The sequence below is a fragment of the Hyla sarda genome, unplaced genomic scaffold, assembly GCF_029499605.1.
Source record: "Hyla sarda isolate aHylSar1 unplaced genomic scaffold, aHylSar1.hap1 scaffold_3265, whole genome shotgun sequence".
In the NCBI taxonomy this organism is placed as follows: Eukaryota; Metazoa; Chordata; class Amphibia; order Anura; family Hylidae; genus Hyla; species Hyla sarda.
In genome coordinates this window covers 1-20,047 of record NW_026610005.1, presented here as the reverse complement: position 1 = coordinate 20,047, position 20,047 = coordinate 1, and the positions used below count along the sequence as shown (strand labels likewise).

Below are 20,047 nucleotides of genomic sequence, written 5' to 3'. Positions count from 1 at the left end.
CATATATATATATATATATATATATATATATATATATATATATATATATTTCTCCGCCGAAATCACTTTTAAACCCATTTCCACCTTTTTTTCCCTTCTCTTCCTCTTACTTTTTTTTCACGTTTTTTTACGTTTTTCTCCTTTTCGCCTCTTTTCTGGGCGTATTATTCTTCTTTTTCTTCTTTTTTTTCGTCTAATGCATACCCCATCAGTGCAGCAATGCTTATTCAATACCGCCAGCAGATGGAGACACTGGGGGATAATTTTCTAAGGATTTATACTGATTTTTCCTGTCTGAATTTGTCGCACAGAAAGTTGCAGGCCAAATATGTGTGACATTTCTGCGACTTTAGCTTCTAGAGCATTTTTACAACATTATACATAGGTGCTGAATACATAAAAAGCGACTGTTCAGCGACAGACAAGTCGCATCGGCTGAAAGTAGGCCAGAATGTCAGTCCATGTTGGAGCAGGTTTAAATACAGTCTAAAGCATAGATCTCAAAGTCTGTGCACAGAATTTAGCAAGGGCCTCGCACCTTCTGATGCATCAGGTAGGTGCACAATAGCATAGCCTAACCCTCTGTACTTTGGTCTATATTGATGCGGGACATAGACAGCCAGCTGATGACCAATCCATTAGTGCAATGGATGGCTGGAAGCATTTGTCTTTGCCTTTGCAATACCACAGAAGCAATGCATGGTCAATGTACAGCAATGACACACCTGTGTGAACAGCCAGGAGACCCCCCCCCCCCCCCCCATGTTATGTTACATAGTTACATAGTTAGTACGGTCGAAAAAAGACATATGTCCATCACGTTCAACCAGGGAATTAAGGGGTAGGGGTGTGGCGCGATATTGGGGAAGGGATGAGATTTTATATTTCTTCATAAGCATTAATCTTATTTTGTCAATTAGGAACATTCAGCACCCACCCGCTATCAAGGCAGCTGCCTATCATGTCATGCCCTACCTGCACAGGTGTGCTGGCTACTCAAATGATCCAATTAAGGAGGCCATTTAGTCAGCAGCAGCAGAAGTCCTGTGCCTGGACGCTCCAACAGGGGCCAGACACAAGCAGAAGCAGAAGCAGCAGAAGCAGCAGCAGCACCACCTTTTGTTTTTTGGCTGCAGCAGCAGCAAGGCCCACAGGGCTGGCTAGCTGGCTAGCCAGCAAGCAGGTAGCAATGAAAGTAGGAATCTTTCTTTTTAACCCTGTAAGGGGGTGGTGCACTGTACCCGAAGATACTGCCATATCGGGTCAATAATGCATAGGGCGACGGAAGCAAGCTTCGAAATCGGCCCCCGTTCTCAAAAATCCATTTAATATATGGTCCCCAGATAGGGGACGTATCAGATATTAAACTGATAAGAACAGATACTACACTTGATCTTAGCCAAAAGGCCGAGAAGCGATAACCGTGAAAGGGGCGGGCCCAACAAGGTCCCCTTCATGGGCACTATCACTGCTTGCTGTCAGGGAGGCTGCCAGACAATTTTCCATGCACACTCTGGGCTGGGGGGCAGTCAACCACCAGTACACACAGCAGAACCTAAACCCATACCATTATTGCTAAGCAGCAAGACAGGGGCCCATTGCACTCCCACGGGGCCTTTTTAAATGCAATCCATAACCCGGATTTGCCAGGAACCCTTCTTACTCCTCCTACTTGCATGTGACACTGGGCTTAGGATCTGCATAGGAAACACACACACAAGCACACACCTACCTTTGTTGCCTGCAGATGCCTCCTTGGCTGTCCCCAAACGGTATCAAACCAACACCCACGGGAAGCTGTAAGCATAGAGGACATGCCTGCACCCCATTGGACTTACCTGTGTGGGTTAAATCCGGGTTATTTGACAACCTATGGCGGTGATGGTTCTGCTCAGGCAGAGCAGTGCTGATGCTCCTCATAAAGCTGTCGCTGCTGTGAAGGTTCTAGGTGACATCACAAATCCCTTTGGTTACATACACAACAAAGCTGGGTTGTTGTTGTTTACACTCTGCAAGGCCTGTGGAAGTGAGTGACATCATAGCACTGTAGTTCTGAGGGTTCAAGATGGATGCAACAATCTCCTGTTGCTTCTATGAAGGCCGTAATAGACGACATCACCAAACAGCTCCATAGTCACATACACAGCAAAGGAGAGATGTTGTTTACACCTAGTGATGTCAGTGGTATTGAGTGACATCACAGCACAGTGCTAAGGCTCCTGGGCCTGGACACAGCAGCGGCTGCAATATCTCAACGGAGAATACGTTTATATCTATGTGTGTGTGTGCGCATATATATATATATATATATATATATATATATATATATATATTTCTCCGCCGAAATCACTTTTAAACCCATTTCCACCTTTTTTTCCCTTCTCTTCCTCTTACTTTTTTTTCACGTTTTTTTACGTTTTTCTCCTTTTCGCCTCTTTTCTGGGCGTATTATTCTTCTTTTTCTTCTTTTTTTTCGTCTAATGCATACCCCATCAGTGCAGCAATGCTTATTCAATACCGCCAGCAGATGGAGACACTGGGGGATAATTTTCTAAGGATTTATACTGATTTTTCCTGTCTGAATTTGTCGCACAGAAAGTTGCAGGCCAAATATGTGTGACATTTCTGCGACTTTAGCTTCTAGAGCATTTTTACAACATTATACATAGGTGCTGAATACATAAAAAGCGACTGTTCAGCGACAGACAAGTCGCATCGGCTGAAAGTAGGCCAGAATGTCAGTCCATGTTGGAGCAGGTTTAGATACAGTCTAAAGCATAGATCTCAAAGTCTGTGCACAGAATTTAGCAAGGGCCTCGCACCTTCTGATGCATCAGGTAGGTGCACAATAGCATAGCCTAACCCTCTGTACTTTGGTCTATATTGATGCGGGACATAGACAGCCAGCTGATGACCAATCCATTAGTGCAATGGATGGCTGGAAGCATTTGTCTTTGCCTTTGCAATACCACAGAAGCAATGCATGGTCAATGTACAGCAATGACACACCTGTGTGAACAGCCAGGAGACCCCCCCCCCCCCATGTTATGTTACATAGTTACATAGTTAGTACGGTCGAAAAAAGACATATGTCCATCACGTTCAACCAGGGAATTAAGGGGTAGGGGTGTGGCGCGATATTGGGGAAGGGATGAGATTTTATATTTCTTCATAAGCATTAATCTTATTTTGTCAATTAGGAACATTCAGCACCCACCCGCTATCAAGGCAGCTGCCTATCATGTCATGCCCTACCTGCACAGGTGTGCTGGCTACTCAAATGATCCAATTAAGGAGGCCATTTAGTCAGCAGCAGCAGAAGTCCTGTGCCTGGACGCTCCAACAGGGGCCAGACACAAGCAGAAGCAGAAGCAGCAGAAGCAGCAGCAGCACCACCTTTTGTTTTTTGGCTGCAGCAGCAGCAAGGCCCACAGGGCTGGCTAGCTGGCTAGCCAGCAAGCAGGTAGCAATGAAAGTAGGAATCTTTCTTTTTAACCCTGTAAGGGGGTGGTGCACTGTACCCGAAGATACTGCCATATCGGGTCAATGCATAGGGCGACGGAAGCAAGCTTCGAAATCGGCCCCCGTTCTCAAAAATCCATTTAATATATGGTCCCCAGATAGGGGACGTATCAGATATTAAACTGATAAGAACAGATACTACACTTGATCTTAGCCAAAAGGCCGAGAAGCGATAACCGTGAAAGGGGCGGGCCCAACAAGGTCCCCTTCATGGGCACTATCACTGCTTGCTGTCAGGGAGGCTGCCAGACAATTTTCCATGCACACTCTGGGCTGGGGGGCAGTCAACCACCAGTACACACAGCAGAACCTAAACCCATACCATTATTGCTAAGCAGCAAGACAGGGGCCCATTGCACTCCCACGGGGCCTTTTTAAATGCAATCCATAACCCGGATTTGCCAGGAACCCTTCTTACTCCTCCTACTTGCATGTGACACTGGGCTTAGGATCTGCATAGGAAACACACACACAAGCACACACCTACCTTTGTTGCCTGCAGATGCCTCCTTGGCTGTCCCCAAACGGTATCAAACCAACACCCACGGGAAGCTGTAAGCATAGAGGACATGCCTGCACCCCATTGGACTTACCTGTGTGGGTTAAATCCGGGTTATTTGACAACCTATGGCGGTGATGGTTCTGCTCAGGCAGAGCAGTGCTGATGCTCCTCATAAAGCTGTCGCTGCTGTGAAGGTTCTAGGTGACATCACAAATCCCTTTGGTTACATACACAACAAAGCTGGGTTGTTGTTGTTTACACTCTGCAAGGCCTGTGGAAGTGAGTGACATCATAGCACTGTAGTTCTGAGGGTTCAAGATGGATGCAACAATCTCCTGTTGCTTCTATGAAGGCCGTAATAGACGACATCACCAAACAGCTCCATAGTCACATACACAGCAAAGGAGAGATGTTGTTTACACCTAGTGATGTCAGTGGTATTGAGTGACATCACAGCACAGTGCTAAGGCTCCTGGGCCTGGACACAGCAGCGGCTGCAATATCTCAACGGAGAATACGTTTATATCTATGTGTGTGTGTGCGCATATATATATATATATATATATATATATATATATATATATTTCTCCGCCGAAATCACTTTTAAACCCATTTCCACCTTTTTTTCCCTTCTCTTCCTCTTACTTTTTTTTCACGTTTTTTTACGTTTTTCTCCTTTTCGCCTCTTTTCTGGGCGTATTATTCTTCTTTTTCTTCTTTTTTTTCGTCTAATGCATACCCCATCAGTGCAGCAATGCTTATTCAATACCGCCAGCAGATGGAGACACTGGGGGATAATTTTCTAAGGATTTATACTGATTTTTCCTGTCTGAATTTGTCGCACAGAAAGTTGCAGGCCAAATATGTGTGACATTTCTGCGACTTTAGCTTCTAGAGCATTTTTACAACATTATACATAGGTGCTGAATACATAAAAAGCGACTGTTCAGCGACAGACAAGTCGCATCGGCTGAAAGTAGGCCAGAATGTCAGTCCATGTTGGAGCAGGTTTAGATACAGTCTAAAGCATAGATCTCAAAGTCTGTGCACAGAATTTAGCAAGGGCCTCGCACCTTCTGATGCATCAGGTAGGTGCACAATAGCATAGCCTAACCCTCTGTACTTTGGTCTATATTGATGCGGGACATAGACAGCCAGCTGATGACCAATCCATTAGTGCAATGGATGGCTGGAAGCATTTGTCTTTGCCTTTGCAATACCACAGAAGCAATGCATGGTCAATGTACAGCAATGACACACCTGTGTGAACAGCCAGGAGACCCCCCCCCCCCCCCATGTTATGTTACATAGTTACATAGTTAGTACGGTCGAAAAAAGACATATGTCCATCACGTTCAACCAGGGAATTAAGGGGTAGGGGTGTGGCGCGATATTGGGGAAGGGATGAGATTTTATATTTCTTCATAAGCATTAATCTTATTTTGTCAATTAGGAACATTCAGCACCCACCCGCTATCAAGGCAGCTGCCTATCATGTCATGCCCTACCTGCACAGGTGTGCTGGCTACTCAAATGATCCAATTAAGGAGGCCATTTAGTCAGCAGCAGCAGAAGTCCTGTGCCTGGACGCTCCAACAGGGGCCAGACACAAGCAGAAGCAGAAGCAGCAGAAGCAGCAGCAGCACCACCTTTTGTTTTTTGGCTGCAGCAGCAGCAAGGCCCACAGGGCTGGCTAGCTGGCTAGCCAGCAAGCAGGTAGCAATGAAAGTAGGAATCTTTCTTTTTAACCCTGTAAGGGGGTGGTGCACTGTACCCGAAGATACTGCCATATCGGGTCAATGCATAGGGCGACGGAAGCAAGCTTCGAAATCGGCCCCCGTTCTCAAAAATCCATTTAATATATGGTCCCCAGATAGGGGACGTATCAGATATTAAACTGATAAGAACAGATACTACACTTGATCTTAGCCAAAAGGCCGAGAAGCGATAACCGTGAAAGGGGCGGGCCCAACAAGGTCCCCTTCATGGGCACTATCACTGCTTGCTGTCAGGGAGGCTGCCAGACAATTTTCCATGCACACTCTGGGCTGGGGGGCAGTCAACCACCAGTACACACAGCAGAACCTAAACCCATACCATTATTGCTAAGCAGCAAGACAGGGGCCCATTGCACTCCCACGGGGCCTTTTTAAATGCAATCCATAACCCGGATTTGCCAGGAACCCTTCTTACTCCTCCTACTTGCATGTGACACTGGGCTTAGGATCTGCATAGGAAACACACACACAAGCACACACCTACCTTTGTTGCCTGCAGATGCCTCCTTGGCTGTCCCCAAACGGTATCAAACCAACACCCACGGGAAGCTGTAAGCATAGAGGACATGCCTGCACCCCATTGGACTTACCTGTGTGGGTTAAATCCGGGTTATTTGACAACCTATGGCGGTGATGGTTCTGCTCAGGCAGAGCAGTGCTGATGCTCCTCATAAAGCTGTCGCTGCTGTGAAGGTTCTAGGTGACATCACAAATCCCTTTGGTTACATACACAACAAAGCTGGGTTGTTGTTGTTTACACTCTGCAAGGCCTGTGGAAGTGAGTGACATCATAGCACTGTAGTTCTGAGGGTTCAAGATGGATGCAACAATCTCCTGTTGCTTCTATGAAGGCCGTAATAGACGACATCACCAAACAGCTCCATAGTCACATACACAGCAAAGGAGAGATGTTGTTTACACCTAGTGATGTCAGTGGTATTGAGTGACATCACAGCACAGTGCTAAGGCTCCTGGGCCTGGACACAGCAGCGGCTGCAATATCTCAACGGAGAATACGTTTATATCTATGTGTGTGTGTGCGCATATATATATATATATATATATATATATATATATATATATATTTCTCCGCCGAAATCACTTTTAAACCCATTTCCACCTTTTTTTCCCTTCTCTTCCTCTTACTTTTTTTTCACGTTTTTTTACGTTTTTCTCCTTTTCGCCTCTTTTCTGGGCGTATTATTCTTCTTTTTCTTCTTTTTTTTCGTCTAATGCATACCCCATCAGTGCAGCAATGCTTATTCAATACCGCCAGCAGATGGAGACACTGGGGGATAATTTTCTAAGGATTTATACTGATTTTTCCTGTCTGAATTTGTCGCACAGAAAGTTGCAGGCCAAATATGTGTGACATTTCTGCGACTTTAGCTTCTAGAGCATTTTTACAACATTATACATAGGTGCTGAATACATAAAAAGCGACTGTTCAGCGACAGACAAGTCGCATCGGCTGAAAGTAGGCCAGAATGTCAGTCCATGTTGGAGCAGGTTTAGATACAGTCTAAAGCATAGATCTCAAAGTCTGTGCACAGAATTTAGCAAGGGCCTCGCACCTTCTGATGCATCAGGTAGGTGCACAATAGCATAGCCTAACCCTCTGTACTTTGGTCTATATTGATGCGGGACATAGACAGCCAGCTGATGACCAATCCATTAGTGCAATGGATGGCTGGAAGCATTTGTCTTTGCCTTTGCAATACCACAGAAGCAATGCATGGTCAATGTACAGCAATGACACACCTGTGTGAACAGCCAGGAGACCCCCCCCCCCCCATGTTATGTTACATAGTTACATAGTTAGTACGGTCGAAAAAAGACATATGTCCATCACGTTCAACCAGGGAATTAAGGGGTAGGGGTGTGGCGCGATATTGGGGAAGGGATGAGATTTTATATTTCTTCATAAGCATTAATCTTATTTTGTCAATTAGGAACATTCAGCACCCACCCGCTATCAAGGCAGCTGCCTATCATGTCATGCCCTACCTGCACAGGTGTGCTGGCTACTCAAATGATCCAATTAAGGAGGCCATTTAGTCAGCAGCAGCAGAAGTCCTGTGCCTGGACGCTCCAACAGGGGCCAGACACAAGCAGAAGCAGAAGCAGCAGAAGCAGCAGCAGCACCACCTTTTGTTTTTTGGCTGCAGCAGCAGCAAGGCCCACAGGGCTGGCTAGCTGGCTAGCCAGCAAGCAGGTAGCAATGAAAGTAGGAATCTTTCTTTTTAACCCTGTAAGGGGGTGGTGCACTGTACCCGAAGATACTGCCATATCGGGTCAATGCATAGGGCGACGGAAGCAAGCTTCGAAATCGGCCCCCGTTCTCAAAAATCCATTTAATATATGGTCCCCAGATAGGGGACGTATCAGATATTAAACTGATAAGAACAGATACTACACTTGATCTTAGCCAAAAGGCCGAGAAGCGATAACCGTGAAAGGGGCGGGCCCAACAAGGTCCCCTTCATGGGCACTATCACTGCTTGCTGTCAGGGAGGCTGCCAGACAATTTTCCATGCACACTCTGGGCTGGGGGGCAGTCAACCACCAGTACACACAGCAGAACCTAAACCCATACCATTATTGCTAAGCAGCAAGACAGGGGCCCATTGCACTCCCACGGGGCCTTTTTAAATGCAATCCATAACCCGGATTTGCCAGGAACCCTTCTTACTCCTCCTACTTGCATGTGACACTGGGCTTAGGATCTGCATAGGAAACACACACACAAGCACACACCTACCTTTGTTGCCTGCAGATGCCTCCTTGGCTGTCCCCAAACGGTATCAAACCAACACCCACGGGAAGCTGTAAGCATAGAGGACATGCCTGCACCCCATTGGACTTACCTGTGTGGGTTAAATCCGGGTTATTTGACAACCTATGGCGGTGATGGTTCTGCTCAGGCAGAGCAGTGCTGATGCTCCTCATAAAGCTGTCGCTGCTGTGAAGGTTCTAGGTGACATCACAAATCCCTTTGGTTACATACACAACAAAGCTGGGTTGTTGTTGTTTACACTCTGCAAGGCCTGTGGAAGTGAGTGACATCATAGCACTGTAGTTCTGAGGGTTCAAGATGGATGCAACAATCTCCTGTTGCTTCTATGAAGGCCGTAATAGACGACATCACCAAACAGCTCCATAGTCACATACACAGCAAAGGAGAGATGTTGTTTACACCTAGTGATGTCAGTGGTATTGAGTGACATCACAGCACAGTGCTAAGGCTCCTGGGCCTGGACACAGCAGCGGCTGCAATATCTCAACGGAGAATACGTTTATATCTATGTGTGTGTGTGCGCATATATATATATATATATATATATATATATATATATATATATATATATTTCTCCGCCGAAATCACTTTTAAACCCATTTCCACCTTTTTTTCCCTTCTCTTCCTCTTACTTTTTTTTCACGTTTTTTTACGTTTTTCTCCTTTTCGCCTCTTTTCTGGGCGTATTATTCTTCTTTTTCTTCTTTTTTTTCGTCTAATGCATACCCCATCAGTGCAGCAATGCTTATTCAATACCGCCAGCAGATGGAGACACTGGGGGATAATTTTCTAAGGATTTATACTGATTTTTCCTGTCTGAATTTGTCGCACAGAAAGTTGCAGGCCAAATATGTGTGACATTTCTGCGACTTTAGCTTCTAGAGCATTTTTACAACATTATACATAGGTGCTGAATACATAAAAAGCGACTGTTCAGCGACAGACAAGTCGCATCGGCTGAAAGTAGGCCAGAATGTCAGTCCATGTTGGAGCAGGTTTAGATACAGTCTAAAGCATAGATCTCAAAGTCTGTGCACAGAATTTAGCAAGGGCCTCGCACCTTCTGATGCATCAGGTAGGTGCACAATAGCATAGCCTAACCCTCTGTACTTTGGTCTATATTGATGCGGGACATAGACAGCCAGCTGATGACCAATCCATTAGTGCAATGGATGGCTGGAAGCATTTGTCTTTGCCTTTGCAATACCACAGAAGCAATGCATGGTCAATGTACAGCAATGACACACCTGTGTGAACAGCCAGGAGACCCCCCCCCCCCCCCATGTTATGTTACATAGTTACATAGTTAGTACGGTCGAAAAAAGACATATGTCCATCACGTTCAACCAGGGAATTAAGGGGTAGGGGTGTGGCGCGATATTGGGGAAGGGATGAGATTTTATATTTCTTCATAAGCATTAATCTTATTTTGTCAATTAGGAACATTCAGCACCCACCCGCTATCAAGGCAGCTGCCTATCATGTCATGCCCTACCTGCACAGGTGTGCTGGCTACTCAAATGATCCAATTAAGGAGGCCATTTAGTCAGCAGCAGCAGAAGTCCTGTGCCTGGACGCTCCAACAGGGGCCAGACACAAGCAGAAGCAGAAGCAGCAGAAGCAGCAGCAGCACCACCTTTTGTTTTTTGGCTGCAGCAGCAGCAAGGCCCACAGGGCTGGCTAGCTGGCTAGCCAGCAAGCAGGTAGCAATGAAAGTAGGAATCTTTCTTTTTAACCCTGTAAGGGGGTGGTGCACTGTACCCGAAGATACTGCCATATCGGGTCAATGCATAGGGCGACGGAAGCAAGCTTCGAAATCGGCCCCCGTTCTCAAAAATCCATTTAATATATGGTCCCCAGATAGGGGACGTATCAGATATTAAACTGATAAGAACAGATACTACACTTGATCTTAGCCAAAAGGCCGAGAAGCGATAACCGTGAAAGGGGCGGGCCCAACAAGGTCCCCTTCATGGGCACTATCACTGCTTGCTGTCAGGGAGGCTGCCAGACAATTTTCCATGCACACTCTGGGCTGGGGGGCAGTCAACCACCAGTACACACAGCAGAACCTAAACCCATACCATTATTGCTAAGCAGCAAGACAGGGGCCCATTGCACTCCCACGGGGCCTTTTTAAATGCAATCCATAACCCGGATTTGCCAGGAACCCTTCTTACTCCTCCTACTTGCATGTGACACTGGGCTTAGGATCTGCATAGGAAACACACACACAAGCACACACCTACCTTTGTTGCCTGCAGATGCCTCCTTGGCTGTCCCCAAACGGTATCAAACCAACACCCACGGGAAGCTGTAAACATAGAGGACATGCCTGCACCCCATTGGACTTACCTGTGTGGGTTAAATCCGGGTTATTTGACAACCTATGGCGGTGATGGTTCTGCTCAGGCAGAGCAGTGCTGATGCTCCTCATAAAGCTGTCGCTGCTGTGAAGGTTCTAGGTGACATCACAAATCCCTTTGGTTACATACACAACAAAGCTGGGTTGTTGTTGTTTACACTCTGCAAGGCCTGTGGAAGTGAGTGACATCATAGCACTGTAGTTCTGAGGGTTCAAGATGGATGCAACAATCTCCTGTTGCTTCTATGAAGGCCGTAATAGACGACATCACCAAACAGCTCCATAGTCACATACACAGCAAAGGAGAGATGTTGTTTACACCTAGTGATGTCAGTGGTATTGAGTGACATCACAGCACAGTGCTAAGGCTCCTGGGCCTGGACACAGCAGCGGCTGCAATATCTCAACGGAGAATACGTTTATATCTATGTGTGTGTGTGCGCATATATATATATATATATATATATATATATATATATATATATATATTTCTCCGCCGAAATCACTTTTAAACCCATTTCCACCTTTTTTTCCCTTCTCTTCCTCTTACTTTTTTTTCACGTTTTTTTACGTTTTTCTCCTTTTCGCCTCTTTTCTGGGCGTATTCTTCTTCTTTTTCTTCTTTTTTTTCGTCTAATGCATACCCCATCAGTGCAGCAATGCTTATTCAATACCGCCAGCAGATGGAGACACTGGGGGATAATTTTCTAAGGATTTATACTGATTTTTCCTGTCTGAATTTGTCGCACAGAAAGTTGCAGGCCAAATATGTGTGACATTTCTGCGACTTTAGCTTCTAGAGCATTTTTACAACATTATACATAGGTGCTGAATACATAAAAAGCGACTGTTCAGCGACAGACAAGTCGCATCGGCTGAAAGTAGGCCAGAATGTCAGTCCATGTTGGAGCAGGTTTAGATACAGTCTAAAGCATAGATCTCAAAGTCTGTGCACAGAATTTAGCAAGGGCCTCGCACCTTCTGATGCATCAGGTAGGTGCACAATAGCATAGCCTAACCCTCTGTACTTTGGTCTATATTGATGCGGGACATAGACAGCCAGCTGATGACCAATCCATTAGTGCAATGGATGGCTGGAAGCATTTGTCTTTGCCTTTGCAATACCACAGAAGCAATGCATGGTCAATGTACAGCAATGACACACCTGTGTGAACAGCCAGGAGACCCCCCCCCCCCCCCCCCCCCCATGTTATGTTACATAGTTACATAGTTAGTACGGTCGAAAAAAGACATATGTCCATCACGTTCAACCAGGGAATTAAGGGGTAGGGGTGTGGCGCGATATTGGGGAAGGGATGAGATTTTATATTTCTTCATAAGCATTAATCTTATTTTGTCAATTAGGAACATTCAGCACCCACCCGCTATCAAGGCAGCTGCCTATCATGTCATGCCCTACCTGCACAGGTGTGCTGGCTACTCAAATGATCCAATTAAGGAGGCCATTTAGTCAGCAGCAGCAGAAGTCCTGTGCCTGGACGCTCCAACAGGGGCCAGACACAAGCAGAAGCAGAAGCAGCAGAAGCAGCAGCAGCACCACCTTTTGTTTTTTGGCTGCAGCAGCAGCAAGGCCCACAGGGCTGGCTAGCTGGCTAGCCAGCAAGCAGGTAGCAATGAAAGTAGGAATCTTTCTTTTTAACCCTGTAAGGGGGTGGTGCACTGTACCCGAAGATACTGCCATATCGGGTCAATGCATAGGGCGACGGAAGCAAGCTTCGAAATCGGCCCCCGTTCTCAAAAATCCATTTAATATATGGTCCCCAGATAGGCGACGTATCAGATATTAAACTGATAAGAACAGATACTACACTTGATCTTAGCCAAAAGGCCGAGAAGCGATAACCGTGAAAGGGGCGGGCCCAACAAGGTCCCCTTCATGGGCACTATCACTGCTTGCTGTCAGGGAGGCTGCCAGACAATTTTCCATGCACACTCTGGGCTGGGGGGCAGTCAACCACCAGTACACACAGCAGAACCTAAACCCATACCATTATTGCTAAGCAGCAAGACAGGGGCCCATTGCACTCCCACGGGGCCTTTTTAAATGCAATCCATAACCCGGATTTGCCAGGAACCCTTCTTACTCCTCCTACTTGCATGTGACACTGGGCTTAGGATCTGCATAGGAAACACACACACAAGCACACACCTACCTTTGTTGCCTGCAGATGCCTCCTTGGCTGTCCCCAAACGGTATCAAACCAACACCCACGGGAAGCTGTAAGCATAGAGGACATGCCTGCACCCCATTGGACTTACCTGTGTGGGTTAAATCCGGGTTATTTGACAACCTATGGCGGTGATGGTTCTGCTCAGGCAGAGCAGTGCTGATGCTCCTCATAAAGCTGTCGCTGCTGTGAAGGTTCTAGGTGACATCACAAATCCCTTTGGTTACATACACAACAAAGCTGGGTTGTTGTTGTTTACACTCTGCAAGGCCTGTGGAAGTGAGTGACATCATAGCACTGTAGTTCTGAGGGTTCAAGATGGATGCAACAATCTCCTGTTGCTTCTATGAAGGCCGTAATAGACGACATCACCAAACAGCTCCATAGTCACATACACAGCAAAGGAGAGATGTTGTTTACACCTAGTGATGTCAGTGGTATTGAGTGACATCACAGCACAGTGCTAAGGCTCCTGGGCCTGGACACAGCAGCGGCTGCAATATCTCAACGGAGAATACGTTTATATCTATGTGTGTGTGTGCGCATATATATATATATATATATATATATATATATATATATATATATATATTTCTCCGCCGAAATCACTTTTAAACCCATTTCCACCTTTTTTTCCCTTCTCTTCCTCTTACTTTTTTTTCACGTTTTTTTACGTTTTTCTCCTTTTCGCCTCTTTTCTGGGCGTATTATTCTTCTTTTTCTTCTTTTTTTTCGTCTAATGCATACCCCATCAGTGCAGCAATGCTTATTCAATACCGCCAGCAGATGGAGACACTGGGGGATAATTTTCTAAGGATTTATACTGATTTTTCCTGTCTGAATTTGTCGCACAGAAAGTTGCAGGCCAAATATGTGTGACATTTCTGCGACTTTAGCTTCTAGAGCATTTTTACAACATTATACATAGGTGCTGAATACATAAAAAGCGACTGTTCAGCGACAGACAAGTCGCATCGGCTGAAAGTAGGCCAGAATGTCAGTCCATGTTGGAGCAGGTTTAGATACAGTCTAAAGCATAGATCTCAAAGTCTGTGCACAGAATTTAGCAAGGGCCTCGCACCTTCTGATGCATCAGGTAGGTGCACAATAGCATAGCCTAACCCTCTGTACTTTGGTCTATATTGATGCGGGACATAGACAGCCAGCTGATGACCAATCCATTAGTGCAATGGATGGCTGGAAGCATTTGTCTTTGCCTTTGCAATACCACAGAAGCAATGCATGGTCAATGTACAGCAATGACACACCTGTGTGAACAGCCAGGAGACCCCCCCCCCCCCCCCCCCCATGTTATGTTACATAGTTACATAGTTAGTACGGTCGAAAAAAGACATATGTCCATCACGTTCAACCAGGGAATTAAGGGGTAGGGGTGTGGCGCGATATTGGGGAAGGGATGAGATTTTATATTTCTTCATAAGCATTAATCTTATTTTGTCAATTAGGAACATTCAGCACCCACCCGCTATCAAGGCAGCTGCCTATCATGTCATGCCCTACCTGCACAGGTGTGCTGGCTACTCAAATGATCCAATTAAGGAGGCCATTTAGTCAGCAGCAGCAGAAGTCCTGTGCCTGGACGCTCCAACAGGGGCCAGACACAAGCAGAAGCAGAAGCAGCAGAAGCAGCAGCAGCACCACCTTTTGTTTTTTGGCTGCAGCAGCAGCAAGGCCCACAGGGCTGGCTAGCTGGCTAGCCAGCAAGCAGGTAGCAATGAAAGTAGGAATCTTTCTTTTTAACCCTGTAAGGGGGTGGTGCACTGTACCCGAAGATACTGCCATATCGGGTCAATGCATAGGGCGACGGAAGCAAGCTTCGAAATCGGCCCCCGTTCTCAAAAATCCATTTAATATATGGTCCCCAGATAGGGGACGTATCAGATATTAAACTGATAAGAACAGATACTACACTTGATCTTAGCCAAAAGGCCGAGAAGCGATAACCGTGAAAGGGGCGGGCCCAACAAGGTCCCCTTCATGGGCACTATCACTGCTTGCTGTCAGGGAGGCTGCCAGACAATTTTCCATGCACACTCTGGGCTGGGGGGCAGTCAACCACCAGTACACACAGCAGAACCTAAACCCATACCATTATTGCTAAGCAGCAAGACAGGGGCCCATTGCACTCCCACGGGGCCTTTTTAAATGCAATCCATAACCCGGATTTGCCAGGAACCCTTCTTACTCCTCCTACTTGCATGTGACACTGGGCTTAGGATCTGCATAGGAAACACACACACAAGCACACACCTACCTTTGTTGCCTGCAGATGCCTCCTTGGCTGTCCCCAAACGGTATCAAACCAACACCCACGGGAAGCTGTAAGCATAGAGGACATGCCTGCACCCCATTGGACTTACCTGTGTGGGTTAAATCCGGGTTATTTGACAACCTATGGCGGTGATGGTTCTGCTCAGGCAGAGCAGTGCTGATGCTCCTCATAAAGCTGTCGCTGCTGTGAAGGTTCTAGGTGACATCACAAATCCCTTTGGTTACATACACAACAAAGCTGGGTTGTTGTTGTTTACACTCTGCAAGGCCTGTGGAAGTGAGTGACATCATAGCACTGTAGTTCTGAGGGTTCTAGATGGATGCAACAATCTCCTGTTGCTTCTATGAAGGCCGTAATAGACGACATCACCAAACAGCTCCATAGTCACATACACAGCAAAGGAGAGATGTTGTTTACACCTAGTGATGTCAGTGGTATTGAGTGACATCACAGCACAGTGCTAAGGCTCCTGGGCCTGGACACAGCAGCGGCTGCAATATCTCAACGGAGAATACGTTTATATCTATGTGTGTGTGTGCGTATATATATATATATATATATATATATATATATATATATATATATATATATATTTCTCCGCCGAAATCACTTTTAAACCCATTTCCACCTTTTTTTCCCTTCTCTTCCTCTTACTTTTTTTTCACGTTTTTTTACGTTTTTCTCCTTTTCGCCTCTTTTCTGGGCGTATTATTCTTCTTTTTCTTCTTTTTTTTCGTCTAATGCATACCCCATCAGTGCAGCAATGCTTATTCAATACCGCCAGCAGATGGAGACACTGGGGGATAATTTTCTAAGGATTTATACTGATTTTTCCTGTCTGAATTTGTCGCACAGAAAGTTGCAGGCCAAATATGTGTGACATTTCTGCGACTTTAGCTTCTAGAGCATTTTTACAACATTATACATAGGTGCTGAATACATAAAAAGCGACTGTTCAGCGACAGACAAGTCGCATCGGCTGAAAGTAGGCCAGAATGTCAGTCCATGTTGGAGCAGGTTTAGATACAGTCTAAAGCATAGATCTCAAAGTCTGTGCACAGAATTTAGCAAGGGCCTCGCACCTTCTGATGCATCAGGTAGGTGCACAATAGCATAGCCTAACCCTCTGTACTTTGGTCTATATTGATGCGGGACATAGACAGCCAGCTGATGACCAATCCATTAGTGCAATGGATGGCTGGAAGCATTTGTCTTTGCCTTTGCAATACCACAGAAGCAATGCATGGTCAATGTACAGCAATGACACACCTGTGTGAACAGCCAGGAGACCCCCCCCCCCCCCCCCATGTTATGTTACATAGTTACATAGTTAGTACGGTCGAAAAAAGACATATGTCCATCACGTTCAACCAGGGAATTAAGGGGTAGGGGTGTGGCGCGATATTGGGGAAGGGATGAGATTTTATATTTCTTCATAAGCATTAATCTTATTTTGTCAATTAGGAACATTCAGCACCCACCCGCTATCAAGGCAGCTGCCTATCATGTCATGCCCTACCTGCACAGGTGTGCTGGCTACTCAAATGATCCAATTAAGGAGGCCATTTAGTCAGCAGCAGCAGAAGTCCTGTGCCTGGACGCTCCAACAGGGGCCAGACACAAGCAGAAGCAGAAGCAGCAGAAGCAGCAGCAGCACCACCTTTTGTTTTTTGGCTGCAGCAGCAGCAAGGCCCACAGGGCTGGCTAGCTGGCTAGCCAGCAAGCAGGTAGCAATGAAAGTAGGAATCTTTCTTTTTAACCCTGTAAGGGGGTGGTGCACTGTACCCGAAGATACTGCCATATCGGGTCAATGCATAGGGCGACGGAAGCAAGCTTCGAAATCGGCCCCCGTTCTCAAAAATCCATTTAATATATGGTCCCCAGATAGGGGACGTATCAGATATTAAACTGATAAGAACAGATACTACACTTGATCTTAGCCAAAAGGCCGAGAAGCGATAACCGTGAAAGGGGCGGGCCCAACAAGGTCCCCTTCATGGGCACTATCACTGCTTGCTGTCAGGGAGGCTGCCAGACAATTTTCCATGCACACTCTGGGCTGGGGGGCAGTCAACCACCAGTACACACAGCAGAACCTAAACCCATACCATTATTGCTAAGCAGCAAGACAGGGGCCCATTGCACTCCCACGGGGCCTTTTTAAATGCAATCCATAACCCGGATTTGCCAGGAACCCTTCTTACTCCTCCTACTTGCATGTGACACTGGGCTTAGGATCTGCATAGGAAACACACACACAAGCACACACCTACCTTTGTTGCCTGCAGATGCCTCCTTGGCTGTCCCCAAACGGTATCAAACCAACACCCACGGGAAGCTGTAAGCATAGAGGACATGCCTGCACCCCATTGGACTTACCTGTGTGGGTTAAATCCGGGTTATTTGACAACCTATGGCGGTGATGGTTCTGCTCAGGCAGAGCAGTGCTGATGCTCCTCATAAAGCTGTCGCTGCTGTGAAGGTTCTAGGTGACATCACAAATCCCTTTGGTTACATACACAACAAAGCTGGGTTGTTGTTGTTTACACTCTGCAAGGCCTGTGGAAGTGAGTGACATCATAGCACTGTAGTTCTGAGGGTTCAAGATGGATGCAACAATCTCCTGTTGCTTCTATGAAGGCCGTAATAGACGACATCACCAAACAGCTCCATAGTCACATACACAGCAAAGGAGAGATGTTGTTTACACCTAGTGATGTCAGTGGTATTGAGTGACATCACAGCACAGTGCTAAGGCTCCTGGGCCTGGACACAGCAGCGGCTGCAATATCTCAACGGAGAATACGTTTATATCTATGTGTGTGTGTGCGCATATATATATATATATATATATATATATATATATATATATATTTCTCCGCCGAAATCACTTTTAAACCCATTTCCACCTTTTTTTCCCTTCTCTTCCTCTTACTTTTTTTTCACGTTTTTTTACGTTTTTCTCCTTTTCGCCTCTTTTCTGGGCGTATTCTTCTTCTTTTTCTTCTTTTTTTTCGTCTAATGCATACCCCATCAGTGCAGCAATGCTTATTCAATACCGCCAGCAGATGGAGACACTGGGGGATAATTTTCTAAGGATTTATACTGATTTTTCCTGTCTGAATTTGTCGCACAGAAAGTTGCAGGCCAAATATGTGTGACATTTCTGCGACTTTAGCTTCTAGAGCATTTTTACAACATTATACATAGGTGCTGAATACATAAAAAGCGACTGTTCAGCGACAGACAAGTCGCATCGGCTGAAAGTAGGCCAGAATGTCAGTCCATGTTGGAGCAGGTTTAGATACAGTCTAAAGCATAGATCTCAAAGTCTGTGCACAGAATTTAGCAAGGGCCTCGCACCTTCTGATGCATCAGGTAGGTGCACAATAGCATAGCCTAACCCTCTGTACTTTGGTCTATATTGATGCGGGACATAGACAGCCAGCTGATGACCAATCCATTAGTGCAATGGATGGCTGGAAGCATTTGTCTTTGCCTTTGCAATACCACAGAAGCAATGCATGGTCAATGTACAGCAATGACACACCTGTGTGAACAGCCAGGAGACCCCCCCCCCCCCCATGTTATGTTACATAGTTACATAGTTAGTACGGTCGAAAAAAGACATATGTCCATCACGTTCAACCAGGGAATTAAGGGGTAGGGGTGTGGCGCGATATTGGGGAAGGGATGAGATTTTATATTTCTTCATAAGCATTAATCTTATTTTGTCAATTAGGAACATTCAGCACCCACCCGCTATCAAGGCAGCTGCCTATCATGTCATGCCCTACCTGCACAGGTGTGCTGGCTACTCAAATGATCCAATTAAGGAGGCCATTTAGTCAGCAGCAGCAGAAGTCCTGTGCCTGGACGCTCCAACAGGGGCCAGACACAAGCAGAAGCAGAAGCAGCAGAAGCAGCAGCAGCACCACCTTTTGTTTTTTGGCTGCAGCAGCAGCAAGGCCCACAGGGCTGGCTAGCTGGCTAGCCAGCAAGCAGGTAGCAATGAAAGTAGGAATCTTTCTTTTTAACCCTGTAAGGGGGTGGTGCACTGTACCCGAAGATACTGCCATATCGGGTCAATGCATAGGGCGACGGAAGCAAGCTTCGAAATCGGCCCCCGTTCTCAAAAATCCATTTAATATATGGTCCCCAGATAGGGGACGTATCAGATATTAAACTGATAAGAACAGATACTACACTTGATCTTAGCCAAAAGGCCGAGAAGCGATAACCGTGAAAGGGGCGGGCCCAACAAGGTCCCCTTCATGGGCACTATCACTGCTTGCTGTCAGGGAGGCTGCCAGACAATTTTCCATGCACACTCTGGGCTGGGGGGCAGTCAACCACCAGTACACACAGCAGAACCTAAACCCATACCATTATTGCTAAGCAGCAAGACAGGGGCCCATTGCACTCCCACGGGGCCTTTTTAAATGCAATCCATAACCCGGATTTGCCAGGAACCCTTCTTACTCCTCCTACTTGCATGTGACACTGGGCTTAGGATCTGCATAGGAAACACACACACAAGCACACACCTACCTTTGTTGCCTGCAGATGCCTCCTTGGCTGTCCCCAAACGGTATCAAACC

The 20,047-nt window shown here is 46.2% G+C and overlaps 9 non-coding genes across 9 annotated transcripts; all 9 read right to left on the bottom strand.

The window, feature by feature from the left end:
* Positions 1 to 1,225: 1,225 nt before the first annotated feature.
* LOC130329922 (U2 spliceosomal RNA) lies at positions 1,226 to 1,419 on the bottom strand. Its single transcript, XR_008873382.1, has one exon. It is a non-coding gene; the product is annotated as a U2 spliceosomal RNA (small nuclear RNA).
* Positions 1,420 to 3,505: 2,086 nt separating this feature from the next.
* On the bottom strand, positions 3,506 to 3,696 carry LOC130329920 (U2 spliceosomal RNA). Its single transcript, XR_008873380.1, has one exon. It is a non-coding gene; the product is annotated as a U2 spliceosomal RNA (small nuclear RNA).
* Positions 3,697 to 5,782: 2,086 nt separating this feature from the next.
* LOC130329919 (U2 spliceosomal RNA) lies at positions 5,783 to 5,973 on the bottom strand. The gene has a single exon (XR_008873379.1). It is a non-coding gene; the product is annotated as a U2 spliceosomal RNA (small nuclear RNA).
* A 2,086-nt stretch (positions 5,974 to 8,059) lies between these two features.
* LOC130329927 (U2 spliceosomal RNA) lies at positions 8,060 to 8,250 on the bottom strand. Its single transcript, XR_008873386.1, has one exon. It is a non-coding gene; the product is annotated as a U2 spliceosomal RNA (small nuclear RNA).
* A 2,094-nt stretch (positions 8,251 to 10,344) lies between these two features.
* LOC130329926 (U2 spliceosomal RNA) lies at positions 10,345 to 10,535 on the bottom strand. The gene has a single exon (XR_008873385.1). It is a non-coding gene; the product is annotated as a U2 spliceosomal RNA (small nuclear RNA).
* Positions 10,536 to 12,634: 2,099 nt separating this feature from the next.
* On the bottom strand, positions 12,635 to 12,825 carry LOC130329921 (U2 spliceosomal RNA). The gene has a single exon (XR_008873381.1). It is a non-coding gene; the product is annotated as a U2 spliceosomal RNA (small nuclear RNA).
* Positions 12,826 to 14,924: 2,099 nt separating this feature from the next.
* Positions 14,925 to 15,115, bottom strand: LOC130329924 (U2 spliceosomal RNA). The gene has a single exon (XR_008873384.1). It is a non-coding gene; the product is annotated as a U2 spliceosomal RNA (small nuclear RNA).
* A 2,100-nt stretch (positions 15,116 to 17,215) lies between these two features.
* LOC130329923 (U2 spliceosomal RNA) lies at positions 17,216 to 17,406 on the bottom strand. Its single transcript, XR_008873383.1, has one exon. It is a non-coding gene; the product is annotated as a U2 spliceosomal RNA (small nuclear RNA).
* A 2,087-nt stretch (positions 17,407 to 19,493) lies between these two features.
* On the bottom strand, positions 19,494 to 19,684 carry LOC130329918 (U2 spliceosomal RNA). Its single transcript, XR_008873378.1, has one exon. It is a non-coding gene; the product is annotated as a U2 spliceosomal RNA (small nuclear RNA).
* Between the last annotated feature and the right edge of the window lie 363 nt (positions 19,685 to 20,047).